Source organism: Amblyomma mixtum, chromosome 3, assembly GCF_055824585.1.
Source record: "Amblyomma mixtum isolate Tamu chromosome 3, ASM5582458v1, whole genome shotgun sequence".
Classification (NCBI taxonomy): domain Eukaryota; kingdom Metazoa; phylum Arthropoda; class Arachnida; order Ixodida; family Ixodidae; genus Amblyomma; species Amblyomma mixtum.
In genome coordinates, this window is record NC_143014.1 from 140,037,898 (window position 1) to 140,057,222 (window position 19,325).

The 19,325-nt window shown below is 49.7% G+C and overlaps 1 non-coding gene across 1 annotated transcript; it reads right to left on the reverse strand.

Annotated features, from left to right (window-relative positions):
* Window positions 1-438: 438 nt before the first annotated feature.
* TRNAR-ACG (transfer RNA arginine (anticodon ACG)) lies at window positions 439-511 on the reverse strand. The gene has a single exon. It is a non-coding gene; the product is annotated as a tRNA-Arg (tRNA).
* Window positions 512-19,325: the final 18,814 nt, after the last annotated feature.

The following is a 19,325-nucleotide window of genomic DNA, read 5'->3' on the forward strand; positions in this document are numbered from 1 at the left end:
CCGAACTTTTGCCAAACATTCCGAACTTTTCCGCCAGAACTGTTGGCAGCAGAAGAAAACTTACGGTACTTGTAGCCCCAAACAGTTTTCGAACCAGCGCCGGCGAAAACAGAGCAGGGCTCTTCGTTTCCCGATGCTTTAGACCACTCTCGCCATAGCCGCAGCTTTTCGTTTCTTGAACGTGCTATTTATTACAGTGACATAATGTTATACGTTCACGAACTACTTACGAGGCGCTAGGAAACTTTCATCATAAACATCTACGAAAGCATCATGGCAACAGAAAAGAAAGAAGGAAGCCTATTTTAAAAAAGTTCTTTCGACTGCTCTTTCGTCCATATATGTATGTTGGGTAGTCGGCGTGGCGAAAAACCCAAAGGAAATTGTAATTCGAATACAGCAGTGTCGCTTGACATGAGTAATAAAAAAAAGAGAGAACGAGCCTGCCAGGATTCGAACCTGGAATCTTCTGATCCGTAGTCAGACGCGTTATCCATTGCGCCACAGGCCCGATTCGTGACAACATTGAGTATAGAATTTGTTATAGTGAAGTAATGCTCTCTGTGCATGAATAATATTTAAATACGCTTAAGAAAGCAGCATGAAAGCCATCTTAAAACAAAAGACGCCTACATGCCCACGCGACACGCCCAAGCAACACAGCACTAGAGGGTAGGCAATGCTGGCCCTGCCACCAAGATAAAGTGCCACTCCGGTGAAAACTGCCCATACGCTTCCCTGAGATCAGCAATACTTTGGCTGAAATCAAATTTTGTCGAAACAACAGATCCACAGTGCCGGTCCATCATACGGGTTTTCCATAGCTTTGCAGCCCAGTCAGTAATAACTGACTGAAAGGGTTCATAAACATAATGCAAAGCAGTAAGGTATCGTGCAGTATGAGAAGCCAAATTCGCTTCTTCAAGGTCCGCTGCAAGACTTCGAAGAGAACCGGATCTTACAATTGACGACGAGATGCTGACCTGTTTCTGGAACATCACAGACACGGTAATTCAACGACGACACAAAGTGCCCGTTTTTCTGAAAGCTGTCTTCACGGGCAATGTCTTCATATGCAGCTGGTACGAGAAAGTCTTAGTGCACGCTGAAAGTGACATATTTCGCGCTTGCACAAGTACAAGCCCCTCCAATATGAAAGGAGGCAACAACTGGTGCGCGCAGAAAGATGCTTTTTTTTTCTGTTTTTCTCTAGTAAAGTTCAGCAAGACATGTAGATGGGCGAGATGGGGCATAAATGTTTTTAAAGAAATAGTAGCGCAGAAAGACACCCGAAAACACCGATATGCCCCGCCGGGGTGGCTCAGTGGTTACGGCGCTCGGCTGCTGGCCCGAAAGACGCGGGTTCGATCCCGGCCGCGGTGGCTGAATTTCGATGAAGGCGAAATTCTAGAGGCCCGTGTGCTGTGCGATGTCAGTGCACGTTAAAGAACCCCAGGTGGTCGAAATTTCCGGAGCGTCCCTCATAGCCTGAGTTGCTTTGGGACGTTAAACCCCAATAACCAAACCAAACCAAAACACCGATATAGACAAAGGACAGACGCTAACTCTCATCCTATCTCTATTTGCAGCCAGGCCAGCATATATACACGGAAAACCAAGAAAACCCAGGACATGCGTAGTACTGAATAACATAAAATGACAAGCCACATAAACATAAAAAAATCACAAAAAACGTTCAAGAAACTTGATTTCTGCCTTCAAGAGCTTGGCAGACGTATCGCTAACACATCTATCTCCCCTCTCCCCAATGAGAAAACCTGCATGTAACAGTTCACATGCCGCCTTATCGCGACCTCTACCCAGTAGGCTTATCTCATTCAGCCACGGCTCACACGCTCTGCAGTTCGCACAGTGTTCTGCCAAATTTGTGCCTCCACCCCTTAACGCCCACTTATGATCTCCTGCACGGTCATTAACACAACGCCAAGTCTGGCCAATTTAGGCCTTTCCGCAGGTCAACAGAATCTCGTAAATGAACCCGCTACAGCATTTCACAAACCGCTTAACATGCTTGTTCATGCATGCGCCCTTATTTTTTCCAGCCTCTGAAATACGTGAGCAAAGTTGCGCGAGCTTCTTCAGAGCGGAAAACACAACTGGGACACCATGTCGGATCGCCACTTTCTTCACATGATGGGCACCCTTAAGAATAATCGGAACCATGACAGGCTTAACCATGTTCTTTTCCGTTACGCTCTCCTTTCTAAACATGACATTTTTGGCCTTCTGAAGAATTGCTTCAGCTACAGCTTCAAATTCATAAACAAAAGTTAATGAATTTTGGTTACGCCAAGTGGAAAACTATTTATAAAACTGTAAGAAGTGCGATTTTCACATGTAATTATGGAGTAACCACTTGTTTTCTTTTATTTGTTTCCTTTGTTTCCTTTTATATTGTAGGGGCCTGTACATCTTGTCCGGGCAATCCAAAGTACACTTAACGGTAAATGGGCGGAGGGAAGATAATTGAAATCAAGTGTTTGCGCAAACGTTATTGCAGCACTGAAAATTAAATTTAATTTGAAAAACAGACTGCGAGAAAGCATTCAGCAAAAAAAAAAAACCCTCATGCATAAACCCCTTAAGGATGGTAACAAAAGTTAAAGGACATCATCAGTGTGGGAAAAGCATAAACTAAACTGGTTTGAAAGAACGCACGAACTATAGGGAGGGAAGGGTTTTGGAACAACATAAAGCGGGAAACAATCTGCCGCACGTAGAGATAAACTAAAGCAAGCCCACAAGCGCCGACAGGTCGGTAAGGATAATCACGCCTTATAGGCTCAAAGGACGCATCCCACACAAAAGTCACAGATACACTGCGAAAGCGGTGAATATAGTCGCAGCCTCTCGCGCAACGTGCATGTACAACTAGCAGCCAGTATTAATGCACCACCCCGTCTGACCAGTGGACCGATGTTTGTCCGCAGGATAGGAGAGTTTTATACACAACCCCTTCAGAGCATGACAAAAATTTTGTTCCATGTACCTCGCAGCTGACTTGAGGCTCTACTGGTCTTTCAGCCTTCCTTTCCACAAGTGCACAAATCCTATTTAGTTTCTTCGGTGCTGAAAACACGACACCTACATCATACCTACTAGCCATATTTTTGAGACCACGCGAGATGCAGTAGACATAAGAAGAACTGTTAACTTTTTTCTTTGTTGTCTTTTGTCGGGAGCGGGAATTCAATACCTAGCCTTTAGTTTCCTTACTATTTTGTTGCAACCAAAAATGATGATATCGTCCGGGTGTCCTGCATCACTGAGTCGGCTAACTTGCTCGCAGAAGCTGTGTTCAATCTTATAATCGGATGATTTTGTCAAGGATGAAGACAAAGACGAAACAACAATTCCTGTTTTCACAGTTTTGGAATGGTGGGATTTGTAGTTTAACAACGCTTTTTCTGCCCTGGGTGAATGCTTCCAACAGATGTGTTCCTTTTCTACTTTACTTTCATGCTGAAGTCTAAGAACTGCAGACGGTAATGAATGGTGACCTCTGTAGTAAACTGCAAACCAATCGCGTTTTCTTTGAGCACCTTTAGTACATCAGTCATGCGTCCTGGAAAAGCGTTTTTTATTTTTGTTGAAAAAAAAACCCAACCACAGACAGACAGACAGACAGACGGACGGACGGACGGACGGACTGACGGACTGACGGACGGACGGACTGACGGACTGACGGACTGACGGACTGACGGACGGACGGACGGACTGACTGACTGACTGACTGACTGACTGACTGACTGACTGACTGACTGACTGACTGACTGACTGACTGACGGACGGACGGACGGACGGACTGACGGACGGACTGACGGACTGACGGACTGACGGACGGACGGACGGACGGACGGACGGACGGACTGACGGACGGACGGACTGACGGACGGACGGACTGACGGACGGACGGACGGACTGACGGACTGACGGACGGACGGACGGACTGACGGACGGACGGACGGACTGACGGACGGTCTGTCTGTCTGTCTGTCTGTGGTTGGTTTTTTTTTCAACAAAAATAAAAAACGCTTTTCCAGGACGCTTGACTGATGTACTAAAGGTGCTGAAAGAAAACGCGATTGGTTTGCAGTTTACTACAGAGGTCACCATTCATAACCGTCTGCAGTTCTTAGACTTCAGACAGACAGACAGACGGACAGACGGACAGACGGACAGACGGACAGACGGACAGACGGACAGACGGACAGACGGACAGACGGACAGACGGACAGACGGACGGACGGACGGACGGACGGACAAAGAGACTCCGCCAAACCCTAGCGTTTGACAAGGTACTGCGGGCTGTAGTGACGTCTGTGCTGTAGTCTTTTCTAGCCTTCCGAAAAATGCCGTTATCACATAGGGTATAGCATTTTCATTCCGGCCTTCACCATTGGCAAGCGCCCAGCACGTGATCTCCTTACGATGGCACGAGCCGTTACTTCGTCGCAAGAACGAGTCTTAATTACCATGACGCTGCGCATGGTCTGTCGACGATAGCAAGCAGCTCGTACATTCAGAATAACTACAAGCAGCACTGTGTCTTCATAGCCCAATCACTGCCGATGATGGCCGCTGAAAACAGATCTTGAAACACGAACGCTCTATTCCTTCTTCGTCTATCTGCGACACGTAAGCGCTCGGGAATGAAGCCCCAACAGCAAGCAAGCCGCACAAAGAAAAGGGTATCCCTGAAATGTAACCAGAGCGCGCAGTGTAAGGGCAACGAAGCGCCCATTGTGCGCTACCCGCCTCGCTCATTTTCACGGGCGCTTCAACAACGAAAAGTGATTTAAAACTGGTTCCGGCCCACGGAGCGCCGCCTTGCTGCCTGTCGACCATTCACTGCCCGCGGCCGAACCAAGTGAACCGTGGAGAGGCCGGCAGCCGCGGACGCCTCGATTTATTTCGCATGGATGGGCCGAGGCCCTCGCCGGCCGTGGCTTTGCTCTCCACGCCGGAGGCTGTGCAATGCGTGCTCACGTGGAGCGATCCAGCATAGAGAGAGACAAAGAAGCGATGGCAAGCTGGGTTAACCACGGCTACCTCCGGTATCGGCTGCAACTAACGTCCGAGGAGGGAGAATGAGAGTATCGATAGAAAAAGGAAAAGGAGTGCACAAATGCGCGCAGCAAACACTGGACGCTGCACTACACGGTCATGGGCGTTACGTCGCTCAGACTGGGAGCGGCGTTTGAACGAAGCAAAGCTACAGTACAGTGCCAGGGTGTATATCTACGCTCTTGTGACTCTGCTCTCTTCGGCGCCGGCTTTTTCTTTTCTTTCTTTGTAGTTATCTGCGCTGCAGAGCTTTCAGCGCGCTGCTCGTGAATAAGAGACGAGATTACGAGATCCCCTGTGTCGCGTATACCTGTGGTAGAGAGCTCACACTAGGTTGCGATGGCATTTCGATGGCCGAATGAGCCTTCAGTGCCGTATAGACCCCGTACGCAGAACTCTGGCACTGTAAAATTAGTGGCTCGATATTCGTGGAACAGTTCTGATTGGTAGAGATAAGTCCGCAAAGAGCGCAGATTTGTTGAGTGAAGAAAGACGGCACGCGTACTATTTGTAATATTGTAAAGCAGAGTGCGCCCGTACGATTTTCTTTCTGTATAATCCCGCTGTTTTATTGCCACCGATAGTTTTTAAAACGGGAAAGAGAGAAAGGAAAGACAAAAGTTCGAAAAAATGTGAGGCACTGACTTGAGGGGAAGGTAACCAAAGTGGGTCATGGCGATATTCATCCCCTTATCATATCGACAAGGTACCAGAGAAACAGATCCCGGTCTATATTTGCCAGGATCCATGTCCTGTATAGGACCATTCGAACTTTTCTTGTTGGCGCATGTATTTTGTCCCAGGTCAATTACACGGACAAAATTTTTATAACGCTTGCTTAATTAGCTTCTCAAAATCCCTTCATTTGTATTTCAATGGCTCCATCACTACAGACCCCATGTGTATCCGTGACCCACAAGCTGAATAGCATATGCATATATATGCTGCTTGGCTACGCCCAGTGGAAATACTGGAATAAAGACCACAATTGTTTGGCAGCTGCTGCGCCAATAGGTGCGATAGGAACCGTAGAATTTATCTCAGAAGTTGAGCTATACATGGTACAATGAAATTTGACGCAAAGTTTCAACCGTACAGTTTTAAGCTATATTCCGTAGCGATTGCGGCAGCTATGCAGAGGGGCTGGGTTAGATAACGGCTGTTACAAATAAACAAGCTGCTATCCACAAGAAACTTCGCCTGCTAAGGCGAAGTTTCGAACACAGTTAATCTCTGTTGCATGCGGGAGCTTCCTATAGTACCGAGGCATCATCGTTCTTGCGAACAGGCAGTATACTAACTGGCGGCAGTGAAGTTCATTTTTCCCATGCGTGGCTTCGGCCAAACACGAGGCATCCGCATGCACGGTCGCAAATCGCGAAATACAAGCGACTGCCATTTCGCACATCGATGTCCTCCTCCGTTTATCTTAAGCGAGGCGCGCACGCATTGACGCGCTCGCGGGTATCTTTTGATCGCGCGTGCACGTTAAATGCGGGCTCTGCCTTCGCGGCTTCTTTTCTGGGGCGCCAAGTGAAGGCCTGGTTCGGCAGTGCGCGCCTAGCCTAGCCAGCTCGTCGTGCTGACTTCATTAACGGGCGGCTCCCCCCACCGCGTGTGTCCGGCTGGGTGACCCGTTAATCTCGAAGACGACACGTTCTAATGAATCGACCGGTGCCCGCGAACGCTGGGCGCCGCACCGCGTTTCTCCTCTTGCGCATCGCGTTTTCGAATTTATCACCGAGAGATAAAAAAAAAGGAATGAACGAGTGGTCATCGATTCTCGTCCCTATACGCGCGCCCATGCAGCGTGTCTCCGGAATGGCCTCGTTGTATACAGCCGCGCTTTGACGCTGGGGCCAGCACTTGCACGCGAGCTGCGCGGGCCGCATTCAGCGAGCGCACACTGTGGCGGTGCTCCTCGACCGCGAGAGGCTCATTTGCGTGTGTACGACGTGTGTGCGGGATCCGACGCTCCCTGTTTCGAGCGATTCGAACGGCGTGCTAAGCGCGCGTTAAAAATGCGAGACGCGCGTTCATTCAGTATGCAATGTGTTCTATATATACGGCTTCTTTCTTGCACATCAAGGGAGTTTTTCAAATTGTCTCTGCAGGAGCGCGTTGGCTCTCAGCGCGATCTGTATATTGCGGAAACAGCAGCCAGTGCTGGGTAGGAAATGGCATACGCCTTCGTACAAGAGAAGAAGAAGATAAAAGAAAAGCAGGAACGCACCAAACGATCTCGTGCGACTGGAAGCTGTGGCGTTTTAGTCCCCTCCGTGGCAACGTCAGCAGCACCGCATTTCAGGTTTTGCGACTAGCGGGTGTTGTTCGGTAGGGCTTTTCCTTCTTTGTGGAGCTTCACAGCTTCAAGTCACGCAATATTCTGTCTTTTTCTTGCTTGCTATATTTTTTTAAAGAATTACAACTCGAGTGAACCTGAGGCACGTCCGTTGTTCCTGGTGCGGATGCCTGGCTTTCGTGACTGATGCGCATTGCAGCAGCGCAACCATTCCCGGCCGGCCTGGAGATCTCATGACGCCAATGCACTTCGACAGACTGGCGCCGCCAACAAAAACATAAAAATAAAAAGAGCGGAGCTAATGAAGTTCATTGAATTTTTCGCCCACGAAACGTTCGTGACTTATACTGCAGCTGGTATGAGCTACTGCACGATCCCCTGTATGCCGTTCTGATTAACACTGAGCTTCGTGTGGCGTCCCTCGGTACCCTGAACTCGGATGTGAGTGCAGGCGTGTCGCATTTTGCAGGAAGGGATCAAGCGTCACCCCAAAACACTTCTCAGTTGTTTTAAAAAAGAATTGTTTCTTTTTCGTCCAGGAGGCGCTCTATGGGTTATGAGGTACGCCGTTCTGGGCGGCCGCTATTGCAAATACTTGGCCTTAAGTCTTCAACCGGGTTTGGAGCCCTCGACCTCACGTTAAGCAGTAAAACGTCATCGCCTGCGAACTACCGCAGCCGGTGCTCCCGAAGTAGTACCTTCCAACTGCGAGGTGTGCTCACTGTGTTCGGCACTCTGCCCCGAAAACAGCTTCCGACTCTGCTCGTCGTTTTGCTGCAATGCGATGACGGGCTTGCCCCCTGCCTTAAATCCTTAGCTACCCTTGGGCTGGGAACTCGAGACCAATAAGTAGCATGCTGCTGCTGCTGCTCATACTACTATTGCCCTCTATTCGGCTTAGGGTGTTACATTTTCTGAGCGCGCGTTCGGGCGCCAGAAAATGTACCTCTGCTGACCTTGTGTACTGCTTCCCTCACGTTAACGGCGCTTAAATGAAGAGTAGCTTGGCATACAGAAAGGCTGTATATGCTTGTGGAAGACCGGACATGCGTCGCAAATCGTTAGTGCTTTCAAGATTTTATATTATTTTTCTGTAACAAAACCTGTGACTACATGTCAATGAAGACACACACCGTCATTACGGAAGGGCACTACAGATTCCGCACAGTGTATCAACCTGTCACCGCGCCCACCCTGTCACTTTTTTTTTTTTTCACCTCTCCCAGCCCTAACGGGTTCTCTCACGAGGAATCGGAGGGTTGCTCCCAGCATTTTGCGAATAAGCTCGCGGGCGAGCTGAAACGCTCCCTCGGCTTTTTTTCTCGCTTGGTGCGTATGTACACACAGTCCGGCCACATAGAGCGCAGCGGCGCGGCGGCGTACGGTCGACCCCGCGCGGACGGAGGCAGCAGCCAAGGCGGAAGCGGCGCGACGACGACAGGGCGCTCTTCGAACAGCCTCAAGCTGCGAGCGGCCCAGTGGCCGCGCGCGGACGGCAGGCACGGCCCGCACCGGTAACAGGTCCGCTGGCCCGAGGGGCATTCCTCGCCGCCGGAGGAGCCGCCCTTAATTGGGCGCCTGCCCGTTCCCCCGGGGACCTTGCAAGGACGCCGCGCATCCTGCTGCGGGACAGCGCCGGGAATGCGCCGAGGCAGACGCGACGACGACGCTCGCGCGCGTTGCCTCGCGGAAAAAAAATAAAAAGAAGCGGGGGCAGAACGATCGACCGCGGATAACGCAGTGTTCTGATTAGCCAGGCGGCAGCCGTTCGCAGATCCTTGTGCATAATTTTCGCGCCAGACGGATAGCAGCTTCGTATATACGTAAGCCGGATACTTTGTTACGTGGCCGACATTTCGCACGGCGTACTGTAGGCAGTCTTGTTGCAGGCTGTCGTTTGTTCCAAAATGAGGAGCGAGCGAGCTCTCGACGAAGTCATCTCGAGTTGCTTGTCGAACGGAAGTGTTTTCTCGCTGTTGTGCGCTGTATGCCATGGTCGCCGTCCCGAGACGCTGCGTAGTAAAAACACTCGAATGTCAGCTTAAGAACGCGCAAAGAAGGGAGACTGCTTTTAGCGAACGAGTTGTTTGTTTCGTGAAGCCGCGAGTGACTGCGCAGCGCGATCTGGATCAGGACACTTGTCCTCTCTTAACTTTCAGAGATATCTCCGCTCATTACCTGAACTCGCACCGTCAGTATCTGGCTCCTCTCAAGAGGCTGGGGAAAGCGGGCGAAAGAATACTTCTTAGACTCTTTACGAACACTCTACTGTGCATTGCGGAACTCAAACATTTCGGCCCTTCCTTCGCTGGCCTCTGCTCATTATGTAGGGAAGTGGCTGCCTTCCACATGGTATGGTCATGCCAGCAAAATCCTTCTCTTCCACCCCTAACTCCTTCCCCTGCCCGAGAGGATTGGGAGGCGGTCCTACTTTGCTGCCTGGACCTACCGGCCTAAGAAGCCCTGGTTCAGCGAGCTCGAATGGCGGCTCAGACCAGTGGGGTCCCTGAATAAGGTACTCCAACCAGATGTTTCCCAGGCAACCTCTCTATAAATGTTGCTAATATATGCTTTTCACCACCACCCTCAGATGATGCTGCCGGCAAAGCGGATGCGGCTTGGGACATTATCCAAATTAAACTGACCGCTTCTTATGAAAAAAAAAAAAAATGACGGTCGATTTGCGTAGTTAGGGCAAACGCTTCGGTTCTGGTGTTCGAATGCATTGCTCACGGATGGAAGCTGTTCGGATAGCGATAGTGGGTTATTGCTCGTATATGCAGAATTGGTCATTCTCTACTTTACATTCATAGATCCCTGGGAGTCCTCATACCGTTCCTGGTGCAGTGGTGCAGCAGTTAAGTGATGCGCCACTGCCCTGCGATGACAGCTGCTGCCACCGGTGGTGGGGCTTGCGAGGCCCAGGTTGCATTTCCCGAGCAACCCCCCCTCTCTCTCTCTCTCTCTCTATATATATATATATATATATATATATATATATACCGGGTGTTTTTTTAGAAGGTCCAATATTAAAAAAAAGGTAAATTAATTGCTTTAGATTTATTTTAGCACTGGGGCTATACTGGAGGCTACGGCGGGCGCCAGGCAAGATGAAAACTGCTTTAATTAGTTCGCTGATTAACTAAATATGTTAATTAACTTTCTAATTTTTGTCTTAGGGGATAAGTTGTATTCGCAGAATTGGAGATCGTCCTCTAAACAGTCCAACCGAGAAAAAACAATTTTAATTAAAAATTTTTCACGCACGTTACGAAGTGCGAAAAATTCACCCTGGTAGGCATCTTCACACCGTAACCCAGCGGCGGGAGCACCTCTGACGTAGTTCACTCCGCCTGCGTCACGCCTGCGTCACGCGTCCCGGACTGGCGGCCTGCGCTGTCGCTGCTTATCTCGCTTCGCTCCGCGGCCTCACTGAATGCCGCGCTGGAACAAAAACGCATTGACACGAAGTGCAGGGCGGAGCGAGCTACGTCCAGGCGCTCACAGACGCTGTGTTACAGTGTGAAGCTGCCTACCAGGGTGACTTTTTCTCGCTTCGTTACGCGCGCAAAAATTTTTTTCATGAAAATCTTTTTTCTTGGCTGGACTGTTTGGAAGACGATCTCCAATTCTGCTAATACAACATATTTCCTAAAATGAAAATTATAAAAGTTAATTAACGTATTCAGTCAATCAGCGAACTAATTAAAGTAGTTTGCCTCTTACCTGGTGTCCGCCGTAGCCCTCAGTATAGCCCCAGGGTTAAAATAAATCTAAAGGAATTTACCTTTATTTAAAAATTTTGCACCTTCTGCAAAAAAAACACCCGGTATATATATATGTGTGTGTGTGTGTGTGTGTGTGTGTGTGTGCGCGTGTTTGTGTGTGTGTGTGTGTGTGTGTGTGTGTCTGCGTGCGCGCGCGTGTGTGTGTGTGTGTGTGTGTGTGTGTGTCTGCGTGCGCGAGAAGCCAACAGCCACAGAAACCATGGAATACAAGGTATTTTTAAGCATGAAATGCTTTTAGCTCCCGTTGTCGGCAGTGTGGTGACGTCACGCCGAGACCGAGAGCCAACATCCGGGCACTGAATTCCACTCATCCGGTCCCTGAAACGAGAGCATCCGGGGACCGTACGAGATTTAACGAGACTCTCTAAGCCCTCCTACAGGACCGGCATACAAGAGCCGGTAGCTTCGCTCCGAACGGGTGGTGGCGTTCCTCCCTTCCTGTACGGTGCGGTTCGGGTGTCCACCGAGATGACAGAGAATTACTGCGCCATTTCCTTTCATCAAAGAGCGTTGTGTTCAAAGGGCAAGACATCGCGCCGAACGGGTGGTGGCGTTCTGTGGACTGCCTGGTAGCGCTACAACACGCTGTCGTGTTCCACTCCTAAAGGCGAAGCTTAAGCGTCATTAATTAGCAGCCATTTAGTAATTGGTCATTAATCGTAATTAGTCACTAATTAGTTTGGTTTATTGGGGTTTAACGTCCCAAAGCAACTGAGGCTATGAGGGACGCCGTTGTGAAGGGCTCCGGAAATAGTCACTAATTAGTAATTGTCCTTACTTCGTCATCAGTTATGTGTGACGTAATCCAGTGGTGATGTCACCAGTGTCACATAGGCAAAGTGGTACGAATAACCGAGGAATGAAAGCGATTACAAAGATGAAAGGCAAACAGAAACCGGATACAGCTGATGAGGCAGGGCGGAAGATATTCCCCAGACACTCCCTGTGAAACGATTGCGTCCACATGGACCAGTGCACGGTATGTGTGGTGCGTTGAACACTAGACCCATTTCAAGATTTTGACTAGTGCCATCTACAACCAATGTGTTATGCCCGTAAACATTTCCTGCTTACTCTACTCTCGGTTACGGGAGAGGCAGTGATTTTTTAATAACAGTATCTGCCAAAAAAGATTTATTTGGGTGCGTTGATGAAAATCCTGTGCTTAAATATCAGCAACAAAATAAATGCTTAAATACAGCCTTATTTTATAATTATTTATTTTGTGTCTTGATCAATGGAGAATATTTTGGAATATGTTATCGCTTAAAGATTATTGATTAGGAAAGCAAAAGAAAAACAACCACATGCTGCCAGTGGGAACCAAACCCACGACCTCCGAATTACGCGTCCGGTGCTCTACCAACTGAGCTACGGCGACGGCTGTCAGGTCTTCTGCTCTGGTGGGTATTTATGTGTACAAGTGACCTAACCTTGAGAGTGTTCATCAGCGCCACCCACGTTCCAAGCGTCGGACATAGTACATCCTGAGTTACCGCTGGTGTGACGTGGAACGTCATTTCACACAGCTTCAACCCTCGCCGTTCGATGACGTTCCACGTCACACCAGCGGTAACTGAGGGCGTACTACGTCCGTCGCTTGGAACGTGGGTGGCGCTGATGAACACTCTCAAGGTTAGGTCACTTGTGAACATAAATACCCCGAGAGCAGACCTGAGCAGAGCCGTCGTCGTAGCTCACTTGGTAGAGCACCGGACGCGTAATTCGTAGGTCGTGGGTCCGGTTCCCACTGGCGGCATGTGGTTGTTGTTTCTCCTGCTTTTCTAATCAATCATCTTTAAGCGATGACATATTCAGTAATATTCTCCATTGATCAACACTACAAAAAAATAATTATAAAAAAATCCCCTGTGTTCCATGGTTTTCTGTGGCTGTTGGCCACACGCACACGAACGCACACACTTGAAAGTAAACAGACGAGGGGAAGAAACACTATTTTTCTTGACGTTTCGGTCGGGTATCCGGCCTTGGTCTGAAAAAACTGAGCTGCGGAAAGTCCATTACATTGATATGGTGACGTTATCAGTATCTGCACCAATGAGGATGAATATAAAAAAGCTAAAAGTGGGCGAAATCATGCAACCGAAAAAAGCGCTAAAGTTATGTAATCAGGGGTCATCTAAAATGCCAAGAGAACATAGACACGTGCCGAATTTACAAGGTGCTGAATAATGTAGAGCGCACACGTTCGAAATTGGTGTGGTGAAAAAAAAAGGAAAGGATACGATGCGAAGGTACATTCTGGCTGATATCACACGAAAGGGCAATGATTCAGAGTGGCATGCAATCATAATACAGGCATGTTGTCTAGTCACGTACAACGCATTTTATAAACGTAATAAAAATACCAGTCACGCCCCTGCTGTTCTCGGGAAGTTGGTCAGAAAAATGGCGAAAAATGGAGAAATATATACACACACACTTGGGCAAGTTGCCCACAACCCAGTGGGCAGGTGGTCAGCCTACCAAAAAGCAGATTTCAGAGAAACAAACTTGCAAACAGAGAGAGAGAGAGAGACAAACAAAAAAAATAAATAAATAAACTCATAACTGATAAATACAGAGAATGTCTACAATAAGTGTTATCGCATTAAAAATAAAATAAAACACGCACGGAAAAGGGGCGCTGGCACGCGAAACGTGGAACCGGTCTGCACCAAGTTCACAACTTGGCCACGCGACCTGAACACAGCGCCTCGTTTTGAATCCCCGAGCGCAACTATACTCGCGCGCGGCGAACCAGGATCGTGCCAAACCACTCCGGTGCTCCTTCATCATTCCGCTTTTCCGGCCCGCGGAATAACGACCCCGCGTGTCCCGTCCCCGAAAGCCGCAGTCTCGAGCTCGCCGCCCCCCGCGCGAGGCGCATCCGCGAGCGACGGCGGCCCCGTCCCCGCCGATGACGACGGCGGCCGCGAAACGCTTTTTCCGAGATCGTAACATCTTCACGCTTGTCCAGTTCGCTGCTGCCGGCTCTGCCCCGGCGGGTATGCGAGCCGCCAAGACGCTGAGAGGCTCGTCAATCCAGCGCTCGCGCGCGTTCTCAATCCTCGGCGACGCGGCGTGCGTATCCTCCGACGCAGCAAAAGAAGTCAGAGGCCCGTCTGGGCGTCCTCTTTCGTCCGCTTCCCCACCCCTCTTGGCCCATTCCAATCCCCGCAGGGTCTCACTGCGCGGCACGCCCAATAGAAAAAAAGAAAAAAAAAAAAGAGCCGGCGGCAGTCATCTGCCTGTCGCGTGCGCTTTTCTTACTCTCGTGATGAATTCGAGCGCGCGCGCATACTTGGGAGCCGAGCGAGTAAATGTGTCTTTGACAACCGGAGTGGCGCACTCCAAGAGCGAATACTTATGGTTCTCGTATCGAATGAGTGCAATATATGCTAGCTTCCATAGTTTCTCACTCGCTTGCAATCTGTGTCTGCGCTTCCTGTTTGGAGGAGAAATGTAGAGATTGGGATATATGTTTTACTGCGTTAGCAGTACGAGCGACGTTCCCCCAAAACGAAGGGGGGGGGGGGGGGGGGGGGGGGGGGGGGGAGACACATGCATGTCTCGCTCTCCATCGAGAGAGAGTCGGAAGCTGTTTTCTTCGAGTACCACCGCTGCACACGATGCTTACTCATTCTGCTGCTAGGGTGGCATGGCTCCGCGAACGTTTTCATTGCATTGTTCTGAAGAGGCGTCTCTGGCTTTCCTCGTGCTTTTCCCTCTTTTTTTCTGATGATTCTTGTTTTGCGCTGCCAGAACCTGGGTCTTGCCTCTGGACATTCTTTGGAAGTGTCAGCTTCCTTTTGTGAGCGCATGACGTTATAGCACAAAGCTACAGCTACACCGTCGGAGGGCCTGGTGTTGTCCGAAAAATTTGGGGCTGCGCGAGAATGCCCGGAAAGATGATCAATGAGTCATGACTAATATGCAGAGCGCCTCGGAGCTGCCATGTCTTCAATTTCTGGGCCATCGGTACGAAAAAGCGGGTCCTTTGGTTCGGTGAAGAGCTAAGCAGAAACGCGAATAGAATGGCGTTTTTCTGTTCTCTCTTCAATCTTTTTTTTTCTTATTTTTGACAATCCTAGACAAGGTTAAGATTTACAGCCGTGGAACAAGAGAAGATTTATAATCACTACTTTTAGATTCACATAATTCCACCGTGTCATGGCTTTGCCCGTGTGTAGTCCGCATGCCAACTATAATTAGTACATCACTGCAAAATTGCAGTATTATTACATTATTACAGTAACGGCAGAGAATTTTTCGCAGACTCAAGTTGGTGAACAAAGTTACTGAAACAAGTCTGAAGGTCAAGCTATACGATTAGGCATACCTTCATCGCGCTGCAGGCCACTGAAAAAACTGAAGTGTAACATTTAGCACATTTTGGTCACTCGTCAAGGCACACTCGCAAAAGATTATTTCTTTCTCTATTCTCGGGCAAAAAATAAAGACAATTTTCAGTTCAATCTAAGTGGGCAATAGGCGTCCCTCATAGCCAGAGTCGCTTTGGCACGTTAAACCCCCCACAAACGATAAACAATAAGTGGGCAATTAGAGGCACAGCGTGGATATTACTTCGTGTCGATCTTCTGCTGCGCGAACAAAGTAGACAGCGCTATATCGAAGTGAAAATTGTCACCTTTGCTCGGCGTTACATTTTGCCTAAGCATTTCCGCCCGTAACATGCGTTAGTGGCTGGCCAGTGCACGCATGCACGTTATCCAATCCAGAACCGAACGTCAGCATCAATATGCTTTCAAATCTGGCCGTTCCATTTTTTGGCGCATTGCTTTCTTTTACGAGGCAGTGTTTCACCCGAGCCCAGAGAGACCTTCCTGCCTGGTCAGCGGCATATTATTCACGCCAGGAAAGCTACGTGCCTTTATGACGACCTGTCGTGAGTTGAACTAGGGTTTTGTTTGCCTTTCTTATGCTGCACATCCCACTGTGGCCTGATGCAAGTCATACAGCGTAAGAAGGGGACGATATTGAATCGCGTGTTCAGGAAATCATGCAGCACGTTTAGAACATTCTGAAAAAAAAAAAAAATACACACATCGCAACAGCTTTTCCAAGAGCTGCAGCGAAGGCCTGTGAGCCTTGTTTTCTTCTGCCCTTCGAAGCGCCTGTGCTTCTTTTGCTCAAATGTGGTTTCTCGAGGAAAAAAAAATAACCATGTTCAATAACTAAACGTTCTCAGTATATTCGAAGATCTCCGTTGACACCATATCCCGGCCCTTCTCGAGAAGCCACGCTGCGTCGTGAGCTGACTATATAGCTTGTAAACAGCCGGTCGCAGACACGGCAGCTAGGGGCGCTAGAATTGCTTCGCATGGAGGGCAGCCCGCTCTGCTGGCCGCAAACAGATCTATAGCAAGTTGTTTCGAAAAGCGCGCTGCACGGAAACGTTGGCTGGCGTGCGCAATGAGCACTCGCGAATCGCTGAACGATGTATAATTCATGAAAAAAAAAAAGAGATCACGTACGACCACACGACACTCTGTGTGGTATTCTACAAGCGTGTGCGACCGCAGCGTGTGGAATATGCTAATCTGGATGCGTACTGTTCTCATCTCTGCTTTCGTCTTCCAAATCCAATCTGAGAAATAGAAGCTGGTGCCAACCACAGCGATTCGCTGAAAGCAGCATTCGAAGGGAGCTAGATGAGATCGGAGCTGTAGCCGATTCGCGGGGAACCACTCCCTCAAACCTCAGCTCGATATTTCACGTCCTGCACCAAACTCCTTCATTCTTTTTATTGTTTTCCCCTTCCAGCGCATACAATGGCGCGGTCAGGCGCCCGAGTTGCCACACCGCGCCGAAGGAGGCCTCATTATGCCGCGCTACAAGGGCTAACAGGATGAGGTCTTTCACAATAGCCATGCGGGCATTATTCACAAATGCCGCACCCGAAAGGCGCTCGCGCGCTTGGGCGAACCGCAATTGGGAGCCATCGACGTTGCTGCACTCGCTCCTTTTCTTACCGAGCGCCCGCGAGGCCATCGCTCATCGGCCACCTCACTACACCCGTTGTTTATGCGCGTGACAGTCGGCGTACGCCAGAATCGAAACAACGGCACGCAGCCCACCGCGCCGGCCTGGTCGCGCAGAAAAAGAAAAGGAAATTAAAAGAACATGATGCGCCGGCTTCTGGAACGATGGTACGCCTGTACTACACGCAGGGACAAACGAGGTCTGAGACCGCACAGGCGCTACACGAGAAGGACCACTTCTGGCGCCTCCTCGAATCCCGCGGTCGCCTCCTCCCAAACTACCGTTCGTTAGCCCGTCATGGGCCCACGCAGCGGGCGCGAAGCGCTCTTAGGCGCGGCGCCCGCCGGTGGTCGAATGGCGCATTCGCACGGCTCGCATCTGCGAACGGTGCACGCGAAGGCGTACGCATACGCACAGTGCGCTATAGATAGATTGCGGCGTGCGTGCGTGCGGCATTGGCCCCGGCGGCACGCTCACTTGGGATGCTGGGCCATGCGCCCGCGGCGCGCATCCGGCGTGACCCTTGCACCTCCCCGGGCCCATCCCGCGCCGAAGCGCTGCGTCCGCGAACCCCCTTCCCCCACCGTCCCCCGTAATACAGGTTTAGCCTCGTGGGAGAACAGCGAGACGAAGACTGGCCAGCGCGTGGCGTTTGTGCGTGCGTGCTCGGGGCTCCTCGGCTGGGCAGCGCATCTGCTCGCAAAAGAATGTAACACAAACTCGGAGGGACGGAGGTTGGAGGGGGGGGGGGGGGGGGGGGGGGGGGTTGTGCAGAGTACAACGGGAGCTATACGCGCAGAGCTCTCGCCATGTCCAGCGCGCCGCGGCGGCGCACTCGCCCAGTTTTACGGACGAATGTGACATGAGCGCGCCAGTATGTGGGTCAGCCATATAGCGCCTGCCTCTGTCCGCCGCCAGCCTTCTCCTCCTCTCGGCGGCCTTCTCTGCTGGCATTGCTGTCGCGGGAGGGCTTTCTTTTGTCTTGTGTTTTCGTTAAGCGCGGCAGCAGCAACACAGGGACTGCATTGTTCTCCCGCGCGCTAAACGATTCTCGCTGGTCAGCGCGACCGCCTCTTGCACAGGCTCACTGTCCCGTACTTGAACTAGGTGGGAGGCCGCCAGATTTATGGACCAACGTTGGCTTCATTTGTGTCCGTGTCCCTGTGTGGGTCTCTGTATGTGGGCACGCTCTGTAGAAGTAGAAACTTGGCAGTATATAGCGAACTTGATCAAGAGACTGGGCGATCAAAATCCTCAGCGAGGAATGCTGAACTAAGTTTCCGTAGTACAGAAAAGAAGAACCTACAAAACGGTTGTCATAGCATCCGTGGTACTGTGCACTAGAGTAGAGAGCTCGAGAGGTTCCCTTGCACATAACTTCATCTTTGTGTTTTGAGTGAAAGGAATTGCCTTGTCTGAACTGACAAAATGCAACGGAGAAGAAAATAGCGCACACAAATGAGATGGATTAAAAAAAAAAAAAACAGCATCAAACTGCTTGTGTCGGTAAGTATTTCTGCCCTTTAATGGGAGAGGATGACATTACCAATCATTTAGTGGTGAAATGACTCTAACAGCGCGAAGAAGGAAAGACGGAAAAATAATTTTGTGCGGCATACTTCTGTCAAGAAAGCAAAGACAGCGAACGAAATAGCGCTTACCAAAAAAAAAAAAAAATGGGATTGGGCAGAAAAGCAGCCTGCAGTATAACCATTGGCCGCTCTTGCAAATATAGGACAGGTCGACCTTTCCTTTTTTTCGTTTTATTTTTTTCTGTGCAGAGATTCGCTTCGCACGACTCTTATAAATGCAGACAAATTTCGAGGATTTGCAACGTTCACACACGACGAAGCTTCTTGGATTGCCGTGAGAACCGAATAGCGTTGACGCCGAGATATGATGTCGGTTTTAGGAAGCCTGAAATACTTATATATTGTATACCTTTGAGTTTGCGGGATACGATGTATTTTCCCAGTGAACGGACAAACGACGTTTCATACGCCAAATGTGTCATAAAAGAGTAACGAATTATCGAAAGCGTACTAAGTACTACATGAACGTGGTAACGCACCCGTCTCGATATTTCCACGACGTTCCAGAGTGCGAGCTGCTCGAGAACCTTTCTTCTCGCAGGCAACCCT